The 11397-nt window shown below is 39.3% G+C and overlaps 1 pseudogene; it reads right to left on the minus strand.

The window, feature by feature from the left end:
* Positions 1 to 696: 696 nt before the first annotated feature.
* On the minus strand, positions 697 to 9601 carry LOC125189911 (annotated as a pseudogene).
* Positions 9602 to 11397: the final 1796 nt, after the last annotated feature.

Here is an 11397-nt window from a genome sequence, read left to right on the forward strand (position 1 = left end):
TTTTCGTCGTCCCATAAAATTGTTCATATTCATTTATAGAAACCTTTTCTTCTTCTTTTTTACTTAATCATTTATAGACCGCACCATCCACTGCATTATTTCAACCACTTTTTCTACTTTTCTCTTATTAATACGCATTAATTCTCGTGTCATCCCCAATTAACCTATTTCTATGGTACAGAGGAAGTATATCTAAAAGACAAAGTAAAGCATTTATCGTTTTCATGAATTATCAACTCTCTTGTGTTTGTCCGAGCATGGTCGTTTTTCTCAAATGTTAAAAGTTGTTCTGGGCAACAATACTTTTATCCACGTGGAATGAACCTTCTCGAAGGTTTCAAATTATTCCAAGCGCATTTGTACTTGAAACCATGTCACCATCCGAGCAAATCCATATATCTCCATAATCACAAGTAATTACAAGCACTAATGTCCTCAGTTTTATTTACAAAATTACCAACATTCTTGTCATATTTATACTTGTTTGCTTTCTTAGTATTTTATTAAGAAAAGATTTATATAAACTCCAAAAAAAAGTTATAAAATCTACACAAAATCTTATATTTTCATATTATGTTAAACAAAGTAAATGAGTCTAGCCATATTCATGGAAAACTTAACCGTTTTTTATCTATTATGTACGACAAAACTATTAGAAAATTTATTTTCTACACAACTACCTAAATCCACATATTTTCACTTGATAAGACTTAGACGATCGTGCTTCACATCAATGGTAGGGTATGTAGGGAAACTCAACCGGTAAAAGCACATATGAGACAAAGGAAGTTGTCCACAGGATTCAGAAGTCTTGTAGATGTAAAGCTGAGAAGCTAAACCATTTAAACCTTCAACCGGTAAGTATTTAATCGAGGTCCAAAAGAAGAGTAGAATAGTTTTTTGCTCCGTTGTCATATGTCCGACAATCTTCCGAAACCAGGATATCTGATCATCTGTTTCCTTAAAGCCATCATACTTTGTATGTGTTTCCCAAATTAGATACGATCTTTGTAACACCCCGGGTTTTCGTGCACTAGTTTTAGAGTATAAAAAAAATTTGGACGAAAAGACGATTGGAATTAAAGAACGAGGAAATTTAAGTTTGTAAACTACAATTATTGGAAGAAGAAAAAGAGAATAAATTAGCACAATACTTTATGAAGAAGATTTACATATGTTGAAGAGATTAATGGTAAAGGGCTACACAATGGAAAAGGACTACACAATCTTATTGAGAGGTGTGAGATTTTGCTACATAATAGTTACATGTGGAAAATACAAAAGTGGAAGCTACAACTTAGCATTTCAAAGATGCCAAACTACAATATTCGGATAGTAGCCAAATAGAGCAACTAAATCTAAGTGTTTCCCTCATTCCCATCCTTCTCGATTTTCGGCCTCCACAAGCTCCAAGGATGACAACCCATATACCTACAAATTAGCACCGAAAAGGATATTAGAAATATGCTTCACAAAGACTCAAGATTGGAGACTTCTTCAATTACTAAGTATGACAATCTATACAATGCATCATCAATCTTCCAAGAAAGGAAAAAGACAAGAATGAGCAAGGAGTGAGCTCATCCCTAAGGCCTTTTAGAAGCAACATCAGATTCTCTTTCCTCATCAACCGAGGCTGAGATAGCAGCCGAGAGAGGCAGCCCCAACTTACACCAAAATAGCATAGCAAGCATAAACATCATGTTCGAAAGGGAGCAAGCTGGCAGCCAAAAATGAGAGTCTTTGTCCCCAAGTTTCAGCGCAAACAGCCAAAATAGAGAACTATATAAGCAGCCCCATCTCCCTTCCCCTCCCCACTTCTTTAGACACCACAAATTCACTCAAAATCAAGGAGTGCAGCAAGGAAACGGGAGGAGCAAGAAGGCGAGGAGAGATAGCGGCAAAGCAGGGAGGGGGAAGGACAGCCGCGAACCGAGAGGATCCACCGAGTGAGGTAATTACCTCAACACCCAACAACCATTTCGCATCATTTAGAGCAGCCTCAATGAGTAGTCAAGCTTAGAATCATAGGAGAAACATAGAAATAGCACCAATATCCAAATAACGCTCGACAATCAAGTTTCACATAGAAATCAAGGCTGCCTGAACTAAGAACTCAACTTTTCACAAGAAACGTAGACACTGCAGTAGCTCTTACTATGAAATCCCAACATCAAGATTCCCAAATCACATAGCTACTGCCGATTAAAGAACCACGAACAAAACAAGTAATAGGATAAAGAACTTAGCTTTAGGCCGAGAGGGAGTCGACGCAGAGAGCTATGCAGGGCGCTGGCAGCAGCAACGGAGAGCCGGCGACGGCGGACCTCGGAGCTTCCGCGCTCGACGGAGAAGGAGACGTGGGAGAAAGGCGACGCCTTTTCCCTTGATTGGTGACTTCGCCGCTAGAGCAACAGCGCGAGGCGGCCACCGGGGACGACCGCTCACCAAGGGCAACGCCGTGGGAGAGAGGCGACGCCTCCTCTCCACCATTGAATTCGCGGAGGAGAAAGGGTCACGGCGGGCGTTGATTCGCCGGAGACGGCGGAGGGGAAAGGCGACGCCTTCTCCCTAACCGGGACTTCACCGAATAGAGAAATCGACGAAGAGAGAGCTTGAAGGAGAAAACTCGATGGAGGCATAGGAGAGTGACGGGTTTAATCAGTCTAGTGGTGACCGGCGGTGACTCGAGGGAGAAGGAGAAAGAGCTGCTGCTTCTAAATCCTTAAATCCCTAATTGAGAAAAGTGGAAGAATGAATTGGGGAGGAAAAGTCACGTATGGAGAAGGAGTATAATTTAGGCCTTCAATTAAATTAATTAGATTTGGGCCTAGAGGTTTTAATGTTGGGCCCTAGTAATTAATGAAAGGAGTGTCTGTTTTTAATTAAGAGTTGGACCCAAGTATTATTTTATTTAAGGAGTGGGCTATGGTTCTGGGCCACTTAAATAACAAGGAATGGGCTGCCTAATTTAATTAGTTGGGCTCAGAGATTTATTAATTAAGAGGGCCGATTATTTGTGGAGAGAAATACACCAATTACATGTCTAAATAGTTGAGCCGAGAATTATTTACGAGAAGTTGGAACTAATTTAAGGACTTTAGTCAAAGCTCAATTAATTAATTTCCGAATAATTCACTAAGTTTTCGAAGATGGAAAATATTGAATTGGAGCCAGAAGGTCGAGGAATAAATTTCCAAATAATTTATTTAGATTCCGGGAAAATAAAGTAGTAGAGTGGGAGACGCGAAAGCCGACCGGCGTCGCCCCGCGACGCCATGGGCGGTCTTAAGAAAATTCAAAGAAAAGATTTAAGAAAGGATTTTCCAAGAATCCATATTAAATGCTCAAGTAATTATTTTTAAAGATATTGAACTTCTCCGAATTTAGTTAAAGTGGACAAATAAATCCTACGACTTAGTGAAGCCGAGAAAGGACTAGAGATCTTATGAGACAAGACTAAGGATATAGCTGCTATGCCATAGGGTACATGCATTCTTTCTAAGGAGAAATAGTTCAAGTACTAATTAGCGTGTCACGCTATTTATTTTCAAAGGATAAAATGCTCAAAGGGCAAGTGAGGTCAAGGCGAATAATTGAATTGAAGAATAAGCATACCAGGTGGGCTTTCTTTATCCAGCACACTAGTGTGGATATAAATCAAATACTTGCGAAATTATGAAAAATCATCTTATCTCAAAATGGAGCTATGCTTCTTTTCGAAATTGTTGTCATGCCATAAATGTTTTGTTTTGATGAATGAGATTGAATGTCACGGAATGGAATGGATTTATGAACGGAATGGATTTACGGATGGAATGGATTCACGAATGGAATGGATTTATAGATGGAATGGATTCACGAATGGAATGGATTTATGAACGGAATGGATTCACGAATGAATGGATTTATAGATGGAAATGGATTCACGAATGGAATGGATTTATGAACGGAATGGATTCACGAATGGAATGGATTTATAGATGGAATGGATTCATGAATGATGAATGATGAATGATGAATGATGAATGATGAATGATGAATGATGAATGCTGAATGATGAATGATAAGTTAGGATTTATGACAGAACCTAGTCTGTAGTCGAACTTTTAGCTCCCAAAAGAACTTAGTAAGCTCGGGCCTTTTAAGAAAAACCCCCGTGTGTTACTGTGATGGCTTGACAACTATATATTGTATGTTTTGTTTTCGGCACATGTCCACTGAGTACTCTTGTACTCAGCCTTGCATGTATTTATAAATGTGCAGGTTGAACGTCAAAAGGATGGAGTGATGATCGGAGTCGATGTTATCAAGTTGATCTCTACGATTCGTGTCTTCATACACGAAGCCGTTTAGTAAGGACTTATTCCGCTGCTCTTTTGTGAAGTGAGAATTGTAGAATCTCACCATCAACTCCGATTCATTTGAGGAGATGTTCATTCTGTTTTCAAGACCATGTAATGAAATACTTGGCTTCTTTGATATAAATTGACTTGGCCTTTGTGCAAATTCTCAAGTTCTAGCCCTTTTTCTTTCCCCGCTTCTTTAATCCCTCTTATTAGTCGCGGTTTACCCGATTTCGCTATCCTTAGCAAAATGCGGTCGTGACAATCTTCATAGACAGGCTTGATATTTGTGATCCCAGGTAAGATCGGTTCAGGATAATGAGATCCTTTTCTAGTTGCACTTTCACTACAACGTAGCATCTAGTCCAAATCATCTGGTCCTAAGCATTTGAAGAAGGATTTTTGGAGACGATGGCAACCCATAATGTCAACAAAACCATTAGAGCATCCACAATAGTGGACGAGCGTGCGGATGAGCGATCGGCGAGCCGCTCGTCCGTCGTGCTCGTCTACTATTGCAATCAGCGAGCACTCGACGGACGAGCCAAATGGACGAGAGGTCGTCCGTCAGATAAGGTGGTCGTCCATCCTCTCATCCACCTGCTATTATGGGTTCCCGATGGATGAGCGGACGGATGAGACCTTTTTTTGATTTTTTTTATCTCAAAACTCTATATATACAACTCGTTACACTTCATTTTCATTTGCACCAATTGTATTAACGTGTTTCTATTCTTTCTCTCTTTATTTCTCTCTACATCCCGAAATGGCAAGTGGTAGTGGTAGTGGTGCAGGTGGTAGTGGTAGTGGTGCAGGTGACGTACACCGGCGAGTTAACGAAGAGTTGTGGGCCTATACGTCCGCTGAGATAAATCGCTTGATTCAAGCGGCCTTGCAGTAGCAGCAACCGGCGGTACCTCGTCCCATCCAGCATCGAGTTGTAGTACCCCAGGACCACGTCGGTGCACACCAACGGTTGTTTGATGACTATTTGGTTGAGCCGCCGCGGTTTAGGGATAACTTTTTCAGGCGGCATTTTAGGATGAACAGGGTTTTATTTATACGTATCGTGAACGCTTTAGAGCGTCAGTACAAGTATTTCCGGTTCAGGTTGGATGCTCCACATCGGTGACACGACTGCCCGCGAATGTCTAGTATTTTTGACAGGGCGTCATTGCGATATTCGGGGAGAGGTATCTTCAGAAGCCTACCCCCGAAGACTGCCAGGATCTAATGGTTATGTACGGATCGATGCACGGGTTTCCCAGGATGTTTGGAAGCGTAATTGTATGCATTGGGAGTGGAAGAACTGTCCCACCGCCTGAAAAGGGATGTACACGACCGGCTTCAAAGGCAAGAATCCCACGATGATCCTCGAAGCCGTAGCTAACTAACGGCTACGGATTTGGCATGCGTATTTTGGGGTAGCTAGGTCGAACAACAACATCAACGTCCTCCAGTCGTCGACCCTTTTCAACGAGCAGTGCATGGGCGTTGGTCCGGCCATCAGTTTCGTCGCCAACGTCAACCTGCACGATATAGCTACTATTTGGCGGATGAGATATACCCTAGGTGGCCCGTCTTTGTGAAGACGATCAGATGCTCAATAGATCCAAAGAAGATCTACTTTGTGCAACGTCAGGAGGCGGTGCGCCAGGATGTGGAGCGGGCATTTGGTGTGCTCCAGGCTTGATGGGCTGCGGCAAAGGGTCCAACACATTTGTGGTATGACGACTGCATTGCTGATGTCATGTATATGTGTATTATCATGCACAATATGATCATCGAACAAGAAGGTCCAGAACTGACTGATTGGGCCAATGAAGATGCAGATGTCGCCGATCCAAGCCACGGCGTGGCCACCGCCAATGTACGAATGGGGATACCACATGGGGACGCCGATCGGGTCCGTGCATTTGCCGGCATGCGCCAACAAAAAGCCCATATTCGACTCCAGCAGGATATAATTGAAGAGTTATGAGCATGGAGGAGTGTGCATTGATATTTATAATGTACTTTGTGGAAATCGTTGTATTTTTTTTGTTGAATTATACTTTTTTTAATTTCTTTTTTATTTAATGAAATTATGATTGCACTTTCTCCATCTGTAATAATTGAAATTTCAATTCCGTATTTGTGAATTTGTTTGTTGGGATGTGAAAACTGCTCTTCTTGCACAATCACGATTTACAAATAAATTTTAAACACGCAGAGCAAACAACCTGATCAAGCTGAACGACAACCTGTTCAAGTCGGATAACTACCACTGGTCACTGGCTGTGAACGAGAGACAAAAAGAGCATTCAAGACCTTAACCCACAATGTTAAGTAACCTAGTAAAGAGAAGTAATGGTCGAATCCCTCAGAAATGGATGCAGATGGAGTTAAGAATGAGACATTTGGAAGGGGTCGGCTGCGGCCACGCTTTAATTTTGGGGTTAAGACTAAACTAGGATGAACTGATCAACTGAATGAAAACATTTTCTAAACTAAGGACTCGACTGGATCAACTAAGCTAAAAGAAGAAAGGAATAAAAAGTACGCAGGACCACTGACACATCCACGCGCACGACTCGAAAAAGCTGACAATGACGAAAAGGTGACAGAGACGGTGATTTTAACTAACTTCCTTCTACGTTTACTCCAAGCAACTAGACGGTAAACAAAAGCACAAATCTAAAACAGAGCACAAGCATAAAAAAAATGAAACAGAGCAGAATAACATAGATCCATGAGAATTGTACATAAACGGAAGCAGATCTAAGCTAAGGAAACTAACTTCATGCATGCTGGTAAACGAAAATGCAGATCTACCTACGGGAAAGTAGTAAAAGAGCAGATCCAAAGTGAATAAAAGCGATCAACACTGAAAACACTAGATCTAACAAAGCTTGAACCAAAAACTCCATTTCATTTAAAGATCTCCGGTGAAAACAAAGGAAACAGAATTCTAGCGCAAATTAAATAAGAAAGAAACTAAGTAGCAACTAGAAGGAAAACATGTTTAAACTACCAAACTAAGAAAGCGATGAATAACAATGAAATATAAATTATTTAAACCCTCGAAAACTACACAAAGGCTGGGCTAGGATGACTTCTATGCGGATCCGGTCTCGTCTCCCGAGATGAGGAAGAAGAGATGAGAACTCGAAGGTGGCACGGCGACTCCTCAGCAGCTGGATACTTCTACTCCATAACTAGACCAGTTTGAATGACTAAAGATGGTGAGTGATTTCGCGATGATGAGTCTATGCATTCTTGCAATATTTATAGAGCACATATTGGGCCCAAATCCCTAGGGCAAGCCATTTTGTTCTTTGACAATTCTACCCCTTCTAGAATAAGCTTTGCTCAATTTCTCGCCTATGATTTAGCACTGCAGATGCATGACTCCACTGGATCAGTTCAGCTACTCAGCGGATCAACTTGGCTCTTTTCCATGCTATTTTCGCTCATTTTCTGAGTTGATCCGGTTGATCCTTGCACTCTCTGGTTCTTCATTTTCTAGCTTCTGCACACTCAAAATTTGCCATTCTTTTTGCACATTATTAGCCATGTTAGTGTAATAAACCCAATAAAATCATGCAAGTATTCGAGCCCGATCAGGATGTCCTAGTGCTTATCCACTATTGTGCGGTAAGATGTCCTAGTGATGTGGTAGTGCAGTGGGATGTCCTAGTGATGTGGCAGGAGGTGTTTTTGGGATGTCCTAGTGCTTGTCCGCCTGGATATCCGCCCTGTTGTGGATGTTCTTAGCAAAATGCTCCACCTAGTTTGCAATAGGTATCACAAGCTGGTGTTGTATAAGAGAATCCACATATTGCCTCCTATTTTCACTATTTATAACAATACTTTTCCCATCAATGCAGAGATCGAAAGTCTTCCTTATTCCCAGCTCCTCAACTTCATGAACAAATGTTAAACGTAAAGCATCATGATCGATAGCCTCAGATACCATCTCTATGATTTGCTTGCAGTTTCTATATAACAAGGGATCATCATCCCTTATATCTTATAAGGCAATTCTACACCCAACCAATTGCAAAAATAATAGATGATCAAATACAATTCTCACTTGTATATTATGCATCAAAGCTAAGGCAGTCACTTTTCCAGTGAAGCCAAAATACTCGAGGTGCACTGGTTCCACTTTAGATGCAGGATTTGGATAGCACCTTAAGCAATCGTTTGAGCAAGCTATAAAGAGGGAATTTTGAGGGTTGAAGATTGCTTGGCATACCAAGAAAAACCACTCTTGTATAACATCAGGGCCGGTGGCTTCCTCGTTCTTGAACTCTATAAATAAACCAACATGTAAGGAATCAATGTCAGCATGTTTCACATACTCAAATAATTCTGCCAACAAACGTGAGCAGTCAATAAGCATCTCATGTTGTTCCTCATAGTTAGCCTTCATCTTGGGAAGCATCATTATTGCTAAATGTCTCCTTGCCTCAAAGTTGGTCACTTTCTTACACTAAAAAATCCAACTATGGTCATCACTCCTCTTTGCACACTTGACAACAAGTTTACAGGAAGCTCTCTTTGTACTCTTCATGGCTTCCCAAAATAAACCTTCACAATCATTGTAAAGTATTGAGATACTATAAGTTCCTTCATAAGTTCAAGTTAATGACAACATCCAACACCAATGGAATCCTTATCACCGGTAATATAGTCCACGAGGTCCCCCAAACACCACTCCAATATACCTAATAAATCATCAAAAAGTTCATGCAACTTTCTAGCTTCATATCTATAAACATTTGATATGTCAGTCAATGGAAAACCAATCGGATCACATCCCCTAATCTCCTTCATCAGTGGCGCTACAAACAAAGAAAAATCACTTATATCAACCAATGATGGCCCGAAAAAATGCTTTGGCTCCACACTTAAGAGCAAATCAACAGAGAGTTTAGCTGCCAACTCCTCGAGAAATAGGATTATATCTTTAATCTCAATTTCAGCCTTGTTTCCAACCTCATATACTCCATCATTGCCTCTAAACTACTTCGGCATAAACCATTCAATGGATCATCAGTTCTAGCTGCTCTCTTCAACTGTCTGCAGAATTCAAAAATTATAAGTACATACTGATGATACATATGCTTAGGTAGAATAGTCTTATTCAATTTGAGGAAATGTTTTATGGCCTCTTCAGCTAAAAGATGATTTACTCTATAAGGCACGTACAAAGCATGACTACAGCTATAGAGGCCAAGAATGCACTGAAAGTCAGCAACCTTGAGCATTAACTCTCCAGAATGGGAACATTGAACGGATGAATTTCCTTGCACATAATGAAAATACATGAAACGATCTCGTTGATAAGCTGGTAGGCCTTTGGGAGTTTTATGTTGTGCATATGGCCAATTAGAGAGAGTTTCGCAAAGTTCTGCACTTTACATTAAGCTAAAGTCTGTCCCCAATGCAACTCTTCCCACCATAGAAAAGCCTCCCTCTATAACCGAAATTCCAGTAATGACCTAAATCTTGTCGTGGATGGATTTGATAGTGTCAGAGGAGTGGGTGTGGAAGTCTAGGGTTTTTTCTAGAAATATACTAGTGATGATGACGAGAAATTCGAGGTGCATGGGAGAGCAAAGGGGGGTAGGAGGAGTCGGCGATGAAATCGTCGAGCTTGCGCTTGAAGAGAGACGACGACAACATGAGAGTTGTTCAGACGACGTTTAATCTTTGTCTAAATCAAAGAATTCGTGTGGTGAAGTTTGAATGAAAAGTGAACTGCCACATTAGTCCCTAACGTTTGGGCTTGTTACACCATAGATTAGTAAATAAGTTAAAAAGGATAATAATGTCATTTCTTATATATGGTGGTAAAAACTAACCATTTTCTCTCTACTCAAAATCATATCAAAACTATAAATACATAACTCTCTCAATTTAAATTATTTTTTCGCAAAAAAATATCAAACTAAAGGTAATTTTATAAGGATTCTAACGAGATCTCAAATGCATATGTTTAGATGACGTTCAGATAATAAAATTTGATTTTATTTTAATTTTGGTATATGTCGATAAACAATTTTATATCGACAAATGTATCAAAATTTTCAATACAATACATGTACAATATCAATAAAACTGTGTTGATATTTTCATATACTCATGTTGATAAACTCATGTCATTGTGTTGTATTTGTAATACACTATATTGCTGTTAGAACAACCACAAAAATCATCATATTATAACTGACGATCTTACCACTTTATTGATATTTTGTCTATTATTTATTGAAATCCATGAACTTTAATCCTATCTACTCATTTTAAGTTCTAACGGTGTAAGATTGGTCTTAGATATGTATTGAAGTAATATATGCATTTTAACATGACATTATGTCAATATAATATAATTATATTGTTGATAATAAATTTTGTTGACATAATCATGTCATCGTGTTGATATTTTTGCTATATTATATTGAAATCATGATCATATGTCCTAAATTTGGTACTAGTTGTTACTATCTTATTAATATTACATGGTACTTCCTTTGTCCCATGTTACTCGCACTTGTCTATTTCACCATGTTCCAAACAACTTACACTATTTCTATTTTAAGTTAGAATTATGGTATTTAATTAATATATTAGAGTTATTTAAGTGTTCCTTTATTAAGTTATAGAAACTATTAGATCTCTAAAAATTCTTTGGTCTTTAATGGGTTGTAGTTAGCATTTTAGGGGCAGTTAGCAATTGATTACAACTAGTTTTAATATACACTTTGAGTTCGACATGAGTATTAATACAAAATTAGTAATGTTAGAGGGAGGTAGAGAGAAAAAGTAATTAAAGTATTATTAGTGGAGAATGAGTCTCACATCATTAGAGAGAAAAGAGTTTCCAAAATTTGAAAGTGCATATTCTTGTGGAATGGACTAAAAATGAAATAGAGCATATTCTTGTGGGACAGAGAGAGTATATACCACGTTAAAACTTTGATTTGAAGATAGGATTGAAGAAAGATGTTTAGGTATTCTGAAGTTTGGAAATTTCAAATATTAGTGATGAGGCTTGTTTCAT

Source organism: Salvia hispanica, chromosome 5, assembly GCF_023119035.1.
Source record: "Salvia hispanica cultivar TCC Black 2014 chromosome 5, UniMelb_Shisp_WGS_1.0, whole genome shotgun sequence".
Classification (NCBI taxonomy): domain Eukaryota; kingdom Viridiplantae; phylum Streptophyta; class Magnoliopsida; order Lamiales; family Lamiaceae; genus Salvia; species Salvia hispanica.